Source organism: Gavia stellata, chromosome 7, assembly GCF_030936135.1.
Source record: "Gavia stellata isolate bGavSte3 chromosome 7, bGavSte3.hap2, whole genome shotgun sequence".
NCBI classification, from domain to species: Eukaryota; Metazoa; Chordata; class Aves; order Gaviiformes; family Gaviidae; genus Gavia; species Gavia stellata.
In genome coordinates this window covers 30,061,636-30,073,759 of record NC_082600.1, presented here as the reverse complement: position 1 = coordinate 30,073,759, position 12,124 = coordinate 30,061,636, and the positions used below count along the sequence as shown (strand labels likewise).

General features: G+C 36.8%; 1 protein-coding gene across 5 annotated transcripts in view; it reads left to right on the top strand.

The window, feature by feature from the left end:
* NPAS3 (neuronal PAS domain protein 3) overlaps nucleotides 1-12,124 on the top strand; it is a 606,658-nt gene that overhangs the window by 536,548 nt on the left and 57,986 nt on the right. The window lies entirely within an intron of this gene.

The window sequence follows — 12,124 nt, the reverse complement described above, 5'->3', positions numbered from 1 at the left end:
AAGTGTCCTAAATATCAGACAATAGAAGAAAATAAAATGCTGTAAAAAGAGATAAAACCTAGAAGAGAAAAAATGTAACCCGCTGGAAGTTGGTGTCAGAGAGGGAAAGCATGCATTTGTGTAAACCATGAACCCAGGTACAATTCCTGGTTTTAGGCCCAAAGTAAAAAATGTCAATGTAAAAGTATTTTATATACTTCTGTAAACACAAAAGAATATGTAAAGATGCATATATTTATATATGAATATAAAGTCAAAGGTCAGATCCAGCGTTGCTTAAAATTTACCAGTAGTATGGTATGTTTCTTTCTAATTCCCTTTCTTTAGTGTAAGCCTGTATTTTTAATTATCTTGGCACTCTAGTAAAGCAACTAACCTTGTTAAAATACGTAATATTTTTATCTATTGGAAGGAATGCATATGAATATGCTTTTCAAATTTCAAATTGAAATCATCTGCAGTGGTACTCTTCAAGAACAGGAGGGTTAGTTGGCACAGAGGTGGGAGAAGAGTTGCTCATTAGGGAAAGTTTCTTATATGGTAACGTATAATTAAGGTAATGGTCACAGCTTGTGTGACAGCAAACACTCTGGCAGTTGTTTGATTGCTGTCTGGGTCAGGAGATCAGCTCTTTCTACAAGATGTATCCACATTAGTGTGTTAGTGAACAGGTTAGAAAGCAAATTACAGCTGCCTTTCTTAGGCATATTACTGTCGAGGCTCATTGTTTGGGGTTTTTTACCGTACATCAGCAGTAATATGGCTTCTGAAGACTTCATGTGACAGGTTAGGCATTTTATCCTTTGAGTAAACAGTAATCATGGTGTGAAGAAAGTGGGGCATTGGAGATTTTTCCCATTCTTTGAGAATTCCATTCTTCCTTTTTAGTTTGCTCCAAGGGCTCTTTGGGGATACATATATTAAGCCCTTTAAATAGTTCATAATAAATCTTTGTCTCAGGCTGATTCTGACAGTTTTTTAAAGAGTCTTTTAAGAGAGAATCCTCAATCATTTGTTAATCCATGGGGTGATCTTCAGACTTGGAGGAAAAAGAAACAGTGCAAACTCCAGGGTTGTGAAAATACAATGTAGAAAAATTTTAACTCAGAAAAACTCAGGAAATACTGTACCATGGAAATTTCACCAATCGTACCATATCCTGCCTGTATTTAAATGATCATTCTCCAAGTTACTCAATTTGCAAACACTGGAGATGGTAGAAAAATGGGCTAACAAAAAAAGGAAGAGCAATTATTATTGATCATCTTATTCCTATTGTCTTGGTTTTGCTTTTATTTTGCTTAAAGCTTGAATTGAAGAAGCATTATGGGAAAAAGAAGTCATTGTTCCCATTGTTAAAATAAAGCAAATAAACAGAATTCCTTCTGTTAAGTGTTTACCATTCAAGCCTTGTGATGAATCTGCCAGAATACCTGTGCTGTGGGCTGATTTTTAAAATGCTGTTTCCTGTGTAATATGACAGATTCTGATTGCGTCTGTCAAAAACCTTCTTAACTCCACAGTGCAAAATAAATAAATAAAGGGGAAAAATATAATAAAAGTAAGATGTCCGGTTCTTTTAACATTTGTTTTCACCAAATAATTTGAGTGAGTTTTTTCCTAAGAATAATGCATGGCTGCAGCCTACTGGAACTACTGTTAGGTATTTGTTTTTAGCAGCCTCAAGTCTGTCATTTTTGGAGATACCTGTTCTCAACTCTCTTTGAATTTCAATGGAATAGTGCTTGTCATTATTTTAGGCTTTTTTGTAAATTCTTTTGTAAATTCTAAGAAATCTATAAATGCTAACTTTTCTGTGTAAGAACTCTCTCATATCTTAGGAATGTTGTTGCCCTATTTTAATTTATATATGCTGCTCTGAGGAGAAAATACTGTAATGGGAACACGGAAGCAGTACTAATATGGGACAAAGCTATAGAGAAACCTGGATAGCTGGGCCCCTTCCACAGCCAGGAACATGAGTGTTGGAGGTGAAGGCTGCTGCTGGAAGTAGATTCTGTCTGAGTATATGAAATTATATGCTTTCTGGCATTTTAAAAGTGTTGCTTGACTGTCTTCTGAACTATGAAGCCACGCAGCTGGAGAAAGTAGTTCCTAAGGTACGTTAGACCAGGACTTTCTACATATCCTGCAAAATCTTCAGCACTTCCCTTTATCCCCCAAAGAATCTGCATATTGTCATGATGCTTAGCATCATATGTATTGCCACTGTCCAGTAATGAAGTTATCTGTGAGCCAAACATTAAAACCTATGGGGAGAACATTCTTCTTGCTAATTATATTCATTTTCCCGTGACAAGATATGGTTTTTAAGTCTGACTCGTTTTCTTATTATTGAACCATTCTAAATTAGCTAAAAAGTTGTTTTATAAGGAAAATGATTTCTTGCCTTCCATGCTTCAAAATATTTATAAAATACTAGTTTGCATTTGACACACCGACACACATCCAGGTAAGGTTCAAACTTGGAAAAGGAAACAGTTTGGAGAGATTTTCAGTTATCACTGAAATCCAAAGAACAGAATGGAAACCTGTTTGCAATTTTAAGTAGTTGTCCATTGTTAGCAATGGTGAACCCAGATACTTGCCGTGTTTGAAAAAAATAAGAAGTCAAATGATGCCACAATCTTAACACCCTTTTTTTCCATTTTCAGTGGGCGAACAGCAAGTGGTAGGTCAGATGGTCCTCTGTGTTTATTGCTGCTAAACCAGTAAGCGTTCACCATTAGTAATGATCAGTCTGTGTTTGCACATGTATGCTTGCTTGGTTTAAACATATGCCGAGTAGCTACATACTTTTCTAGAAAGGTTATTCAGCAAGCTTACACAATTTGTACAAAGTGATTTTTTGGCAGGGTTCTATACACATTGATATAGCAATCCAGTAGATACTAGCAACCAGTTACTGCCCCTTGGTTAGGCTGCATGGAAGATTCATGTATATAAAATAGTGTATTAAAGTAAACTTACAAAAGCAAAGAGCAATCATTGCAAATGTAATTTTTTCTTCCTCTTTGGGATTCTAATTTTAAAAGCATTAAAGAAGACAGCTGCTCATGCTGTGATATGCGCTAAACAGCCTGAAGGATGGAAAAAAATATATTTGTAGCTCATAATAACTATTGACCTTTCTGATATACAATGTTCTCTGTGTTAGCTATTCTGTTCTATCAACAGTGAAGATTGAACATGACTTTTTAATAGAAAACATGGAGTTTCAAGCTGCTTTCACAAAGGTGTTTATATATTGTTATTTTGTATTGTAGTACAGAGACTAAGTCCTGATGCCCTTTGTCTGACATCATGTTTGTCATAAAAAAGCCCCACTGTTACTGACTGGTTTATATGAGGAATTGGCTCGTAACCATTTTATAGTCATGATAGAAGTATTGCTCCACTAGATCCAGAACACAGGTATTGAAAATAGAATCCCCCAAATATCCCAGCAGCACAAAAGGTATTTTCTGAAGAAATAGATTCCTCAAGTGGCTATATTTATGGGGGTATTCCACTAAGATTTAAAACACTCACTTTTTGCATTCATACTGTTTGTTCCTTGGCATATGCAGGCTGCTGCATAATAGCTTTTGCTGGATGTCATGTGCTCTCAAAGACTATCTTTCTGATACCCTGTTTTTTCCCTTGAACTTCCCTACTTCTTAGTTGCTGAGTACAGAAACATTCACTAGCAGCAGCTTGACTTTGACACTTGTGTATGTTCCCCCGGAGTGGGATCATCCAAACGTCGACTGAGCAGCATGAGGTAACACGGCTGCTCTTCTTTCCCTCAGGGAAAAGCTTCACCAAAAAGCATCTCCTGTTTGGCATATGAAAATCTGGAAAGCAAGGTCTTTATTGTGCTTTTTAAGCCCAAGCAGGCTGGCAATGTTAGGCAACATCAGAAGGGACTTTTTAATGTTTGTTGTGGGGTTTTTTATGCCATGTGCTGGGAAGGTACTTTAGTGGGCCATTATTGGCAGCTCTGAACCACAGTTATTTTCACAGCTATGCTCTGGAGTGTCAGTTTATGATTCACAAGTTACTAGGCAAGAGCAGAAAACTAGCAAGAGAGAAAAAATACCCCTCAGTTGATCCTTCTAGGGCATGAAAGAGGGGGAACAGCATCAGCATTTAATGGCAGTTTTGTGCTGAAACAAAATGCTCAAAATTGTTTATAAGTTGCTCAGTAAACATAACGATCATTTAAGTGGTGGAAACCAGTCACATCTCAAAGGAGATTTAGCGTCCAGTCCTGTATTCCTCACAGGCCCACAAAGCTCTCAGGGAATTCAGTGACGTTTTTACCCTCAAAACTAGTCAGGGTCCTTTTTTCCTTTGCTGTTTCCTCATTTCCCAGTTTCTCTTCTCCGTAGCCATTCCCTAACAGAGGAGAGATGTGCTATTACTTATGATCCTGTACTCTCCTAACATCAGGACCTTTCCTAAGCCATTGGATGTGATCTGTTTCAAACTTTATTAGAACTGCTGCAACGCAAGTAAGAGCCAGGAAACAATACCGCTGTGCTAATTTTCTTTGGGACTGTCACTGAACCTTGAAAATGTATGAGTGTTGCTGACCTCACATGAAACCAAGCTGACAGGCCAGGTCAGATTATTTATTCTGTTGCTTAAAATAAATTAACTTTAAATGTAAAAATGTAGAAGCAAGTTTGAGCTTCATATGCAGTACGGTTTATGTACCACTCACTCACTAGACCATAACAGCTCTTCGAGAGTTTTTCCGGTCTATTGGATGAATGTGGATACATTTGCGAGTGTTTAGATAATGGATTGAAGCCCAGTAGACTGCAACATTTCCAAAGGCTTTTTCAGAGTTAAAGTTTCCTACCATGATTAGTTCTGTTAATAGCAAATCTTTATTATGTTGTTTTCAAACAGGCAAAAAAGCTCTGTGTATTTCATAGATCACTGACTTACCAAAATTTGTTGCAAAATCTGTCTTTCAATGTTATAGGAGTAACAAAAATCTTATTCATAGCTTCATCCTGGCAACACTTTATTTATAGGTCTATCCTGGCACCTAACTCATTCTATATTTTACCAGGTATATATATAAAGAGTTCTGTGGGATAAAGTTTACATGGGAAGTAAATTGCATATGTTGGGAATTAATAGCCTGATAAGACGTGTTTCTAGAGTAGAAGAAGAAGAAGAAATAGAAGGAGATGCAGAAGCAGAAGAAGAAGAAAGGAAGCTTTGAGAGGCATTAAACAAAGTAATACTTCTTAGTCCAATAAAGAGTAGTTCAGATTACTTTCGTTCCACAAGGATAATAGAACATTCAAAAATTTCTCTGTATAATGATAGGGAAAGCCTATCAATGAGTTTGTACTTTAGTTTGTCCTACATAACTACAGCCAGTACATGGGCCTAGTCTGGATTAAAAAACAAACAGGATAAGCTCATTATTCGTAACACTACAGGATAACTTTTCAAAGCATGGCTTATTTCTCTGCAGATGTAGTCTTTTGTGTGCCCAAAATATAGTATGCATGTAGTAGTGTTTGCATGTGAAAACCTGCAAACCTAGCATTAACAATCACAGTCAAATGTAGTTTGCACGTTAAAGTTGTGTTGTTTTTGTATGTATGATAGTTATGTGAAACTGTAACTTATATTGCCAGTAATTGCATGCACAGTTCTGCTTATCCATTGGTAAAACAGCATTAAGCTCCTTTAGAGAATTCTGGCCTACTTTTGCCTGTGGTTAATGTTAAGTCTGGTGTATTTTGGGGAATAACACAAGCACATTTCAAAGGCGGGTGTAACCGCATATACCGGACTGAATGCTGGCATGTGCAACCAAAGCCCTGAGCAACAGGCCACACAGGATGCTAGAATGATAAAATAATAATCAGGAACTTGTTCCAAGACTTTTCATAGTATTCCTGCTTACTTAAATGGGACCAGGCTCTAGTGGCTTAAGTTTCCCAACAATAGGGAACTTGTGCTACTTGAGACACACCTGGCATCCATCAGCCACTCCAGAAAGACTTGGGTCTTCTGGAGGTCCTGTGTGAAACTGCCATTCCTGTACGCATCTCAGACACTGTGGGGCAGCTCACAAGAACGCTCTAGACCTATTTGTGGGCAACTGAGTTAAGCCTTCGGTCACTTAGAATTCACCCCTGAAATGGAAGAACTGTTCCTCTTAATGCATTTCTAATAGTTTGTCCCATTAAATTGTATATCGTTAAGCATTGGTGTTTTCACTACTTCCTTTGGAGGAAATTTTCAACAAATTGAAAAGTCAGGATTAACTATGCAAATTAAAAATATTAACTACACTGTGTTGTGGCCAAACAGCTCAAGTCAACAGATTCGTGTATAATATCCCAGTTCTTGTAAATCCACAGTGTATAAGGTGGATCAGATATTAAACATATTCTCCCTCTTTTCTGGCTGTTGTATCTAAATTCACTGCTACCTTGACTTTTGCCTGAACACACATACTTTTATCACATTAAAAAGGTATACTGTATATGTCCGAGTTAGTCACTTGCTCTCCCAGTTTCAAACATCTATGCCTAACAGTGTGCACCATCACATGTGGACCATAGCCTAGTAATTACAGATTTTGATTATAAAAATAATCATATCTCTAGATGTAAATATATATATAAAATATATAAATTTTTGTATTGTGAAAAAATATAAAAGAAACATATATGTAAGTTTTCAGTGTCAAATTACTTGTAAAAAATTAAGGATTATATAATGACAACCTAACTGAAACAATCTGAGATGCCAGCCTATCTCATCAATTGTTGGATCTGGAAAATTTGGAGGGCTAAGAAAGAAAACAAACAAACAAACAAAAAACATTAAAAGAACCAGCTTTCAACAGAAGTCTGATAGGGTTTAAAGCTTTTATGCCTTTGAGTTTCTAATAGACTTATAGGTCATGAAAAGTGAATTGTCTTCATCTTGGAGGTAGAATGACAAGAAAGAACAGTTTATTATCTGGTCTGAAAACATTAGCTAGCAATAAATTCTTTAGAGGAAGTCATCCTTCTTTCCGTTTCTTTTGGAAGAGCTGCCCTGAGCCTTCCCCTTTTCAGTAAGGCCTTGGCCAGAACCCAGCATTATTCCCCCTGTGTAAAGGAAAGAAGGGAACTAAGTCACCAAAAGCCTGGGGTCCAATTCTTAACTTCTTCAGCTTTTCAGTAAATAGCAAAACCGAAATTTTAAGAGTCTTACCAAGTTAGATACAAGTACCATGAATTTCAGATCCAAATCTGGGTATTCAGGAATTCAAGTTCCTGTTTATAACTAGGACAGCATATAGCAAAAATATTATTCCTACAGCTCCTTTTAAAAATAATATTGCCTTGAAAGAATGAACTAGCCTCTTCTTTGCCACCCACAATGTTAACTAAATAGTTCAGATAGTCCTTGATTTTACAAGATGCTGAGCACACCAGCTAGAGCAAGAAAGCACCTATAGAAATTGCAAGCTCTGTGCTCATCGGTTGCTCTCCTGGCAGGCTGCCCATGTGCATAAATATGCCTAACTGGTTTATCCGAATAGTCCAAGAATCTTCAGCACCTTCCTAGACGTAGCTTTAGCTTCCAGTACTTGCCCATGTTCAGCCTGCAATCAGACTGAACCCACTTCACTTAAAACCATGCATTTGCACAAGTGCTTAGTATAATTTCTTAGGAACTTGCACTTATTGGAAATAAATTGTCTTAACTTGAAGCTTTTGAATTGTGTCCGCTGGGCTAGCAGTTAGAAAAATCTGTCTTTTAGCTTATAAAATCACCAAATTTGATCGGTAAGCTACTGACAGAGAATTACCTTGGCGACAGTGCTTTTTTGAGAGTCACTTTTCTGATTAAAAACACACTTTAAGAGGCAATAATATGAGAAGAAACAGGACAGTTAACTACTTAAGGTTAAATTTTCCTAGAAGGTCTTTTAGTGCCTGGTTACAGACAATAAACCGCACAGAAGAAATAGAAACATTTACAAAGATGCATCTAGTCCAACTGAAAATTATAGATTTATATTACCTAATTATTAATCTGAACATAATGATTCTCAGTTGCCGATGAAAGGTTTATAAGACTTTAAGAAAATGTGGGAAGAGGTTTGCAAGTGTAGCAGATAACATGAGAAGAGAGGTCCCTTTTTCTTAGTTTTGAATGTTCTCTTATTTTGTTTCTCTTTTAAGAGCTGTATAGATGGTGTTTGAGAATGTCTCTTAAAAACTGTATAGACACCTGTTTTCAAGGAAGAGAATGAAAACCAGGTGAAAACTTCCTGAAATGCTACCAAATCCAGAATTTCCTGTATGTTAAACCATAAGCTTTTTTCTCACCAATCCCCTCAAATTCCTTGTTGGTGTTTGGTTTTCCTTCTGTAGCTTCTGGTCCTCCTAAGATTGAGAAGTCTATCTTTTATCTGTTTGGCATGTGACAATGCATTTTTCTCCTCTCAATTATTTTTAATGCATGTTGGTGAATATTTATTCAGGCTGCTTTGGCAGCATTTCGTTATTTAAGACAAATCAAATTCGGAACTTCTTTTTTCTTGGGGGACAAATTGTTTATCTGAATTTGAATGTGCTTGTGAATCAGTCATAGGGATAGTACTTGTGCTATTGCTGTGTAATAGCAATTATTTGCATTGGTTTACAATTGTTTTGCTCTATAGCATTAAGGTAGTCAGGCTGCACACAGATGCAGAGTACATCTGCACGTCACTGCAGGATCAGAGCCACAGACCTCAGTCCAACAGTCATGTGCATGTTTATCAGCACACATTCCACTAACAGCAGAAGAGCTCTTCCAGCAGGTAAAGTTAAACAGTGCCTGACTGGTTTGTGGGGTCTGGGCCCAAGATTATTCCCAAGGCAAAGCCCATTGGAGGATCAGAACTACAAGGCTTGTTCACAAAGAAATGCTTAGGAGGAGATAACTAAATAATTTTGGGAACTGACCACTAGGTCATACTATCTCCCCGTTTGCCTCTGTGGCTCTTAGTTAACATTTTAATGGTTATGACACTTTTGTATGGGTATAGTGGGTTGCAGCTTCATGCCCTTTGAAATGGACAGTGCATTCCTTGTGTCCAGAAACCTCATCCTGCATTAGCAGCTTTGGGAGTGGAAAGAGAAGAGATTTATTCCTTTAGTAGTATCTGCTGAAGATATTTAAGGACACACAAAGGCGAGTGCTTTCCCAACAGAGTACAGAGTTATCTCTTTTGCAAAGACAATCCAGACTTACTTATCATACTTCTAAGCCTGACAGTGTATAGTGCGTTCATTCACACGCAGTGAGCATTGACTTTTATCATATTATTAGCATTCTAAACTCACAGTTTGAGAGGTTTATAACTCAACAGTAGGTTTAGACTCAGTAAATTCAGCCCAGCAGCACTTTTTTTCAGTGTAAAAGACATCATCAGTTACTACAGTATCAAGCAAAGCGGGCCTTGCTTATTTCAGGCTTTTTAAAAGGTCTTCAGTTACAAATTTAAAAAAAAAACCCTCTTGAAAAAATGAATTGCTACAGAGTTTCATTCTGATGTTCCTCAGATTGCTAGCTTCCTTTGACATAATTGGAAAAAAATTGAAAAGACTGAGTGATAGGCATTTTAAAATCAACTTCTGAGAACTCATAATGGACCGTATTCCATATATTCCTGTGCAAATCTCACTGACATCGATGGATGTGTTCTGTACACATCCTGTTTTTAAAATCCTGCATGCATAATCACCGTTAGTGTTGTTACAGTACCTACCATGGGTGGGTGCAACTCTGAATGCAGATTTGTACTATCAGCCGTAATGGTTCTCTCCTGAGAGAAATTCAGAAAGCTGTTCATAAGCTGTTCTGGACTTTTAGGTAACTAATCCCATCTCACACATACACTCTCAGGTACTTTTTGTTAAAGAAAATCAAACACTTCAGAATACATATTTATATGACAGACACTGTTCCAGTCTGTTGGATAAATTATATGCATTTTATAACATTCACTTACAGAGATGTATAGGTTGGTACAAATTATAGTAAGAGCAAAGTAATGTTAAGCTTATGATATAAGGTGACATGAGCCCAAAAAATGTCAATGCCAGGTACGCTGTACTAGATGTCAGATGTCTTCCTTTTTTTCATAAAACTGTGTATGAAAGAGAAATTTTAATCTCAGTTGCTTGGGAATGGTACATATGCATTACAGCCTGATCATTTTTGAGCGTGAGATATTGTGTGTTTAATTAACATTACTTCTGTGTATTTAGGTAATTACCATTAGAACACATGAGGACATATTGTACTTATTGCCTGTGCTAGAGCATAATGTGCTGGACTACAACAACTACACTTGCTAAGCTGATTTTAGCATTTCTTCACACAGCAGGAAGCACCCATGCTGTGGTTTCTTAATGTACTCTTTAACTACTGCACTGTAGAGTACAGTACAATAAAAATAATAATTAATTATGATCCTCATCTTACCAGTACTACTGCTATCCGGGTGACCCTGGTTGCTGTTTCAGAGTTCCACTATCCTGTACTCTGAAAGACATATCTTTCCTTTCAGAGTTTTATTTCTGAGATGATATTGCTGAACAGAGCCGAATTTTTTGAGGACAGGTTTGTTGCATGGATTGTGATGGCTTCACATTTGTTCAGGTCTCCAAGGACCAGCACCAATAAATGTGAAAGAGACAACAGTAGAATGGCATACTTTCCCATTTCCACCAGGATGAAAAAAAATACTCTAAATTCAGTCTAACCTTAAATGTATAATCTGTCCTTGGGAGAAAAAAAAAAAAAAGATATAGCATCTTCAAGCTCTTGGCATCCCTTATAAGAAAAAATTGGTTCTAAGGGTCTCTGATCTTGTGTTTTAGTAAAATAGAACTGCACGGCTGACTGACAGTTCTGATCTAAAGCATTTACGTTTAAGTTTTGATCTCTCTGCTTTTGATTAAAACTAATGAGCTCATTTAATTCAAAATGGGAATCTCTGATAAGAGAAATAAGGTTGATGTGATTGGATTAGAGGGGCAAATTAAACTCTTAGAGCAGAAGTTTGTGCTTATATAGTGTATTAAAAAGCTGTTGGCGTATTATGGCGTGTTAGATGATGAGAAAAATTTCATAGTAATTCATATTTAATCAGAAGAAATGAAAGTACTAAATATAACATGGCTCTGCTTTTCCCTCGAGTGATAAAGAGCTGTATATTTAAAATGACATCGAATTCATGCTCTCTAAAACAAAAAAAATCTTAAGAGAGACACTAAAGAAAGGGGCACTGTTGTCAGTTATTTCATCAGAATAGAGTTGAAATGTCACAAACACAAGACAATGTGACCACATTAAATCACGGACAATTCGATATAATCCTTAGCTCACAAACAAGTTCTTGTGTTTCTGTTGCCTGCATAACAAATGCTTTTTAAATATTTGATGTTTTCTTCTGGTAGTTTGGTCAGTTCTCCAAAACAATAGCAGAATAATTTCAAAATAACATTATTCAGTGTTAATTACTCATTGAAACTGAAAGTTAGTTAATCTCCAATAATGCTTGCTTATTGTAAGCTACTCCAGAATTTTCCCATGAACAATATTTTGGGGAGAGGTTGGTTATCAGGGCTAAAAATAGCGATAATAAAGATTGTATAAAGAATATCTCAGTGCTGACTAGGGTTGTAGCCACTGTTTTATCATGGTTTATACTAAGAGTATTTATTTACTATTTTAAGTGGTTGCAGTTGATGGGGTGAGAAGCACAGGTGAGAGCTATAGTTTCAAGCAAGGAGTACCTCTTCACATGGACTACAAAGACATTTCATTAATGACCAATTCATCACTGATAATTAACAATGATGACGGTGATGACAATAATAATAATAATATGTGTCATTTGCTTGAGCATTTTTGTCTTCAGGCTGCTCAGTACTTTATTGATAATTAACCCTCAGTAATGGGGAAACCAAGGCACTCAAAACCAGCAGTGACTCACCCTAGGTGTCACTGCAAGCAGGGTGTGGAGACTAGGGAATAAAAACCTACAGAACTTGCAGCCTCTTTCAGCAGACAGAACTGCTTCCTCAGTGAG